The sequence below is a fragment of the Ambystoma mexicanum genome, chromosome 6q (genome assembly GCF_040938575.1).
Source record: "Ambystoma mexicanum isolate Mex_15411 chromosome 6q, UKY_AmexF1_1, whole genome shotgun sequence".
NCBI lineage: Eukaryota > Metazoa > Chordata > Amphibia > Caudata > Ambystomatidae > Ambystoma > Ambystoma mexicanum.
The window spans coordinates 52,183,073-52,191,442 of record NC_090937.1 but is presented as its reverse complement, the minus strand read 5'-3'; positions in this window follow the sequence as shown (position 1 = coordinate 52,191,442).

Genomic DNA, 8,370 nt, shown 5'->3' with positions numbered 1-8,370 from the left:
TTTTCCCGGCAACGTATCGAACAACCGCCATTTGGAATAGAACGGTCTAGCTGTTCTACGAGCGTAGGAGGTAGGACCACGTCCAGCATGCATGACAGTGACCCTTTTTCCCACTCTGTCATGTATTTTGATGTTTTACCTCTGTATTTTCTTTAGTTATGGAGCCTAACCAACTCCATAGGCATCATCTTTTTCAATTGTGTCAGACAGCACCATCAGTGCAGTGACACAGGGAAGCCTTTCAGGCTTTCCCAATGTTTACCTTCTCTGGGATAAACTACTGTTCCCAGAATAAGTAAAGTGAAATTGACTTTACTAGTCTATTAAAGTCCTAGACCCAGCACACCCAATCTTACAATAAAGTGCTGGAGGGGTTACTTAGTATCCCCTGTGTCTAGAAACTCATGTAGCAGTCAAATGTTACCCTTTCTTCTCAGAATGGCCGGTGGCAGTGGTTTTACAACGAACTACCATGATCTTTCCCGACCGCGAACTATTCGTAGCTCCGGTTACGTTAAATCGCGGGAGCCGTGTTTTTCAAGATGGTGTCTGAGCCTCCTTTGTTAAAACAGGTTGCAGTCTTTTTTCGCCATTTCTTTGTGGAAAGGTCCTTCTATAGTTTTTCTCTGCGCGCCAAACCAGGTCTGGTATCTTTGTTTATTCGCCTTTGGCGGGCTTCATGTTTGAAACCCGTCTCTGGCGCCTGAATGTCTGGGGTAGGCAGGAAGTAAGGGAGGTGCCCGAAACTCCCTGTGCTTAGTCTCCTAGGAGACCCAAATGCACTCTGTGGAGATTGGCTGGCTGACTGTCCGGCCCTTGCTGGGTGAGTGACAGCTTGGCTGGAATGAATGGGAGAGAACTGAATAAAAGGCGAGTCTCTTTAGTTTTCAACCACTGGACGAAGGAACCGAAGAAGAGCTTGAAGAGGACAACTGCTGCAACTCCTGGACTGTTGGTTTGCCTGGTGAAGCCCTGCTGCAGGTCCGAATAGCCAAGTTTGCATCGACAGAGTAGCCCTGCAAAGAACGACTTCTCCCTTTTTGAGTTGGTGGGACCAATCCACTCCAAAGTAAGCCACCTGGATACCCATGTCGGAGCTGGTTGAATTTCCTCAGAGTGGCTACAGGAAACCATAGGACCAGGGAGAGGGACACCACCTTGTGTGCGTTACTTAAAGCCACCGGAATTGAAATTTGCCAGTTGCAAGCTTTTTGACCAGTCCGAGTGCAGTGCAGGAGTCCCCCCCCCCCCCCCCGACATCCTCCCTCTTGTTCTCACGACTGAGGCACAGGAACAGAAGTCATCAGCTGCATTTTTTTCTTCATTGTAAGGTACTGTGAAACGAGACAGAGTACTTACCTCTTGCGGTGAAAGTGCTTGAAACCTTTGCAACTCGCAGGCCTAATCAGCTTGTGACCCAGCATATGATTCTTCTTTTTACAAACTACTTCTGAGAACTTGTGCAGAGACATTACTGTTTACTTACCAGAACCTGCTATATCCTATCCAAGACTTTATCCCATTGACTTTGGCCTAGCCTATTGAATTGACTCTTCTGGTGAACTCCAAGTATTTGCACTGTCTAAGAATAATTGTAACCTTTCATGTTCTAATAATCTTTGCCTTTTACTCCTCTTGAAAAGTATTCTGGAATAGTATTGAAGTATATTTGTGTGCTATATAACTGCCTCCTTCTAATGAATGTTTTATAACTGACAGATAAATAAATTAATAAGTATTTATCAAAGAAACCTTGAGTACAAGAGTTTATTTGAACATCTGTGATTGTACACCTCTGTGTTACATCATTACTGCTGAAATTCCCCTCTTGAGATGAGCCTGGCTGCTCAGCCCCGCTACCAAAACTGTGTAGTACAGACTTATACCAAAGGTTGGTTTGCTTACACCTGTAGTCATAGTTGTGTGTAGTGTTCCAAGAGGGTACTGCATACAAACTATGCCTAACACTGGTGGCAGGCGGTGAGGATAAATTGTAGAGTTGTTACATTGCGGGTTCTGCTTTACTTTTGTTCAAATAGTAACCTTCACAAGGCTAAGCACCACTAGAAAAGCAATTGTAACATGCCAGATATGGATAACTTCAGACAGGAAGCCCTGATCTTTCAAACAGTAGAGCAACTGAAAGAAATGTGCAAGGTGAGGAATCTCCCTGTTAAAGGAAAGAAAAATGAATTGATTGAAAGATTGTTGAATCATCAAAAGCTGAATATTATGCCCGTCGCACCTGCTATTTCAGAAAATGTGGAAAATGTTGCTAATGATTCAGAGTCTATCTCGAATGTTATTGAGGCGTCAGAAGAGTTAGAGGAGTCTCAGGATGGGAACCCCTCTTTATCTCAACAAGCTCTTAGGCCTCAACCTTTAACCACAGGGACCCTAGCAGGTCCAGTACTGAGTCCAGAATGTGTCTCTCTTGAAAAAACGAGACTTGAGTTAGAGTTGAAAAGGCTAAAATGCAAACTGAAAACAAACATCAAGAAATCAAACTAAGGGAAATAGAAATGCAACATGCTCTTGAAATGAAGAAATGATCTCTTGAAAATGTTTCTATCCCAGAGTCTTCTAGGTCTTACAGTACTAAGAGACCTTGCATGCCTAAGAAAGCTGTGAGTATGTATAAGGTGAAGCTTGATATTTTGGATTGGTTGGGTGCTTTTGAGTATAACTATGAGATTCAGGGTTTCACAGGGAATCAGTTGATTCCCTGGCTTTTATCTAGGTTCCCCCAGGTTGCAACTGATGCTGTAAAGGAGGTGGGGGAACTTGAAAGATTAGAGTATGACAATGTGAAGCTAGCTTTAATAGCTAGATTTGGGAAAACTCCATCCCAGTATCTTAAGAGGTTTAGGGCCCTCAAAAAGACTGATGGTACCCCTTGGGCTACCTGGGTGTGTGCATGTTTGAAAAACATAGATGGTTGGGTTAAGGGTTACAGAGTTAACACGTATGAAGGGATGAAAAATCTGTTTAAGTTGGAATCTATTTTTGATGCCTGAGCTGTGAAAGCACTTGGCTGACTCTCTAAAGAGCTTGCTCCCAAGAAGCTAGCAAAAGCTGCTGACTTGTGGGTTGCCAACAGAGCTACTCGCAAGGATTCTGGGGCAACTCAGAAAAAGGATGAAGGGAAGCAGCAAAAGAAAGATGACAAAGAGAATTCTAAAACCTCCAATCCAAAAGAGGGCCCCAAACAGAAAAAGGGTAAGCCACAAGGGAAACCAAATCAGTCTAGTGATACCTCTGGTGCCAAACCAGAGGGAGGTCAGCAGAAGCCCACATTTGTCAAAACATTTGGAAAATGTTATACTTGTGTGTCAACTGACCATGTGAAAGGGGATCCCAGATGCAAGAGTACACCTTCAGGGGTCCACACTGCCTCCTTAGCCTTCATCCCTGAGGGAGAAGTACATATGTCAAGTGGAAACCTTCCAACTATTAGCTGAAGACCCCATAGGAGTCTATGCCAGTGTTTCTTTTAGTGTCCCTGGGTATGTGGGAACAGCAGAATTTAGATGTATATAATTATATACCAGATAACACAAAGAATACTAGAAGGACAGTGTACTTGTACATGTCCAGGAGGCCCCTGCCATTAGAGACACTGGGGCCAACATTACAGTGGTGGAGTAAACCTTTTTCAAACCTGGGGATGATCCCCAAAGACCTCACTAAGCTTGCTGGAGGCCCTGCCCAACTGCTTCCAAGACTACCAGCTTTCATCCAGTGCACCAATGACTGTAAGGTACCTGTCAGTGTACAAAGCGAGGTGCCTGGGAGAGTCCTGTTGGGGAATGACCTAAAGACTCTTGGAGTTGTATCAAGCACCCCCAGGACTGGCCTCCCAATACAAGGAAACTGGAACAGACAAGGAAGGCTAGAGAGCTCCTCCTTGATGACTCTCAAGAGGTTGTTACAGGAGAACCTATAAACACCCAGTCCGTCCACAGGAAATGCCAACTTCTATTTCCAGGAAAAAGGAGACAAAGGGGAAACCCAAGGTCTCAGGAACCAAGAAAGATAGCACTCCTGTTCATCAAACCAGGACACCCCAGAGAGGACAGTCCAAGGTCACCCCTGTGACTGCTCCACCAGCTGAGGCTGAGAAACAACCAGGAGAGGTTGAATCAGCTGCTGAAGATTCGGAGCTGGACGAAGACCTTCTCCCTGTTGGAGATCGGGATCCTAAAGACCATCCTGAACTGCAGTCTTTACTGGTAGAAGGTGGGCCTCTGTAGGGCAGACTTCAGCAGAGGTCAAAGAGAGTGTCCTACTCTTGAAGTACTTCGCCAACAGGCAGCTTCCCAGATGGACGGGTAAGAGCCAGGGAAGCACAGGATGTACTGGGAGGATGGCCTCTTCTACAGTGAACCTACTGGGTCTATCCCAGGGGACTACAGAAGACTTGTAGTGCCTCAGGAGATAAGACACTAGTTTCTACAGTTAGCCCATGAGATTCCTTTAGCTGGTCACTTAAGCTTTAAGAAGACCAAGGAAAGGATTTCTGTGTATTTCTACTGGCCTAAGTTGGGGTCTGATGTAGATGCATTCTGTAGAAGCCGTCACACTTGTCAGACTTCTGGCAAGAGTGGAGACAAGAATGTGGCGCCTTTGGTGCCTCTCCCATTGGTGGGAGTTCCTTTTGAGAGGGTAGGAATCGACATTGTTGGTCGCTTAGACCCCCAAACCTCTTCAGGCAACTGATTTATATTGGTTGTAGTAGACCATGCTACTAGCTATCCTGAAGCTATACCTATGAGAACTGTTACTGCTCAGGCAGTTGCTAAGGCCCTACTTGGTATTTTTTACCAGGATAGGTTTTCCTAAGGAAGTCATCTCTGACAGGGGATCAAACTTTGTCCCACTACATGCAGGCCATGTGGAAAAACTGTGGAGTGACTTACAAGTACTCAACTGCCTACCATCCCCAGACCAATGGATTGGTAGAGAGGTTTAACCGAACTATGAAGAGCAAGCAGAACCCCTTAGAAGAAAGTGGGACCTTCTACTGCCATGCCTTCTCTTTGCTTATAGAGAAGTCCCTCAGAGGGGAGTAGGATTCAGTTCCTTTGAGCTCCTCTATGGTCATCCAGTTAGAGGTCCGTTGGCCCTAATTAATGAGGGGTTGGTGAGTACTCCTTCCCCCAAGCCAGCAAGAGTCACTTACTATGTGTTAGGTCTCTGGAGGAGAATGACACACATGATGACAAACTTCTGATAACTTGAAAGCAGGTCAGGCTCTGGTGAAGCATTGGCATGACGAGAAGGCCAACATGGTTGAATTTACTTTGTGGAATCAGAAAATACAATATTCAGGCTTTTACACCATGCAAAGAGAAATACACCAACAAAGGCTTCTAAAGATTCCCAGAATCTTTATTGCAACACTGAACAGTTTACAAAACAAAGTACACAAATGGCTATTTGGCCGTCAGTACATCACAGAGACCACCAGCAGGTTCAATGTGAGCAGTGAACAGGAATTGCTAGCTGGACATCAGCATATTTATACAGTTTCTTCGTAAAGATGTCCAGCCTCCTACAAGTTAATCATGTACTGGGCTTGGGTTTGCGCCAGGTTCATTCCTAATTTACATATTCTCGTGCATGTGGTTTACTGCTTAATACATTTACTTAACAAATACTATTATTCTCTGGGTTTAACTTTACACTCTTTACACATTTGCTTCAATGCAGGTCAAACAGATGTTTCGCACGTCATGTTTAAATGGCATTATTGTTCTTGTATGCTTGTAGGTTAACATTGCCGCTTCAAATAATGCCCTGATCCTGAGGTCAACAAAGGACAAGGTCTACATGACCCTAACGTGTAGCCTGCAGGCAGGTTGGGCATTAACTCGCCTACAGAGGTTGAAGAGGTTAAAGTAAGAACAAGAGAACACAGGTCGGCCATTTTAGGCCACAGGGTGACTTTGCATGGCAAGCCAAAATGGCGGCTTTAACCTAAAATGGAGGCTTGATTAACTTAAGGTCACGACCTTGCGATGTAGATTTCCTCGCAAAGCGACTGGGCATAGGACAACATATACAATGAGGATGAAACAATATTATATCAGGTTCGACAAACCCTCCTTTTGGCCTATGCCAAGCGCTAAACTACCTTCGATCACTTTACGACTAACTCCACATTTCAACATCTATACACCCCGAATCATTATCGGACATATCTATTGCCATTAGATCAGACACTAGAGTTTCTTTCAACACGTACTCCTTGGAAACCTTTTCTGGGAGTATATTTTATGTCCTAATACACTTGTTGCTTGCGCGCAACATCCCCCTAATACCGAACATATACCAGGGAGACACTGTATACCACAACAAAGGAACAGTAAACTACCCAAGATAATCGGCAAGGCCGAAGGCAACTTCCATCCCCACGACCGTAGGAGATCCCAAAACCATGCACTAAGTTCCCAGTTTCCCTCAGGAACGAGCATGCACTTCCGAACTAAGAACATGTAGATTTTGGATCACCCTAAAGATCGTTGGAGAGGAGTCTGGTACGTAAACGCAGCAAGCGGACCCCACTAATTTACATACTCCTCCACGCTCCGCCAGAATGACATCTAATGCCATACGGTTCTGAAGAGCTACTAATCTTATCACTTTCTGTTCTAACGTCATATTATAGAGTATGTCAGTGGTCCGGTTGATGGTTCTCTCCAGTACTCTCGCTAGTCCCCTGATATCTTCTGAATTCATAATTTGCCCAAAAAATGGCACAAAGGATTTCATTATGTCTCCTAGAGTTTGCGCTGGAGTATCCCCCTTCACATCTCGTCGTGGACGAGTCTTTGAAATTTCTGCAGTACTGGCAATAAATACCCCAGGTAATAGAATCCCTAAATAGCAAGTTCCTCGCCAATCCCTGGGCAACCATGGAAATGCCACATTACCGCAAACAAAACAGACAGGTTCACCTACATACAGAGGTCTGTTCTCACTAGTCAAATTGGCAACGTTGGTGCAACTTCTAAAATCACCCATTGACTGTGTTCCATTCCTCTGTATGCAGAAGGAAACTGAATCGGGGCTATGGTTAGCAGAATAAGATGGAGGCGTGGCATCCTTATTGCCTATAGGAGCCATTTTGAAAGATATCAAAGACTGAAAAGGACAAGACAATCTATCAGAGGGCCTAACGGAAGCAACGTTTGGCTTACTTCTATTTGCAAAAAGCAAGCATCCCAGGGGCATCAAAACATGTTTTTCAAAACTATTCAAATTTGTACCATCAAAGTTCCCTGAGATGCTGTCATTCCAACGGCCAAAGAATAGTGCTCTAAGAGAAGCATAACAAGCAGTTGTCAAAGGTAAAGGATGAATGTACCAAACTAGCCCCTTATCCCCATGTTGCGGTAAATGCAGGCAGATCCAGCAGTTGGTCCTATTAAAAATTACATGAGTGGCATTCATTATTAACAAAAGAGTACTATTCTGATAGTTCCGTCTATGCGAAGAATCTCTAGGCGACAAGGTATGCAATTGCACGGAAGGAGTGGGTATAACAAATACATTTTCAACAGGTAAAAAGTCCTCTAGCGGATATGCTTCCTCCAGGTACCACAACCCAAAACCAATAGTTACTAAAATTCCAGTTATTATTACAAAAAGGCAACAATAAGTTTTCGGGGTCCCCTTACACGCTTGCTCATTGTCTCTGCTAGTCATATTTATCTAAAAGTTCGGTACGAGCGGTAGCGGGTGCAGGCATCGTAGTCTTCAATCGAAAAAACACCAATTGTTCGTTTGCTGGCGACTCCAGTCGCGCGTCTTCTTAATGTCTTTCCCACAACCCTTAGCCAACAGAATCCTTTCGTACAGTCGGGCCAAAAAGCAAGCCCTCAAATGATTTCTCCAATCGCACAGTTAAACCGCGCCGTATCTTCTTGGACGTAAATTATATTTCACAATTTCCGGTACTGAAGGATCAGAAAGCAGTGCGTCGTCACTTTCCACTGGAGGTGGCAAGTGAACGGAAATGGGATCAGAAAATGGATGATCCGGAAGTACCACTGTTGGAGAGTGCGGAGACAAGATGGCCGTTTTGTCTGGCCTTGCAAACTCTGGATCGGTCTCCGATACTCTCTTGTCGATTGTTGCTGTTTCGGGCACTTTGGTTACAGCATTGGAAAGGGATTCTGTGTCTTCTGTATCGTATGGCACGGGCTGCGGGATCCGTTTGGTGTGCGTTGCGTGTATCCAGTTCTTTCGCCCTGCTACCCGCACCACAGTCTGGGTGACTAGCAGGACCTGGTAGGGACCCCTCCACCGAGGTGCAAGGCAAGACGACCTTTCGAAACGTTTGTGAGGATCCAGTCCCCCAGTCGT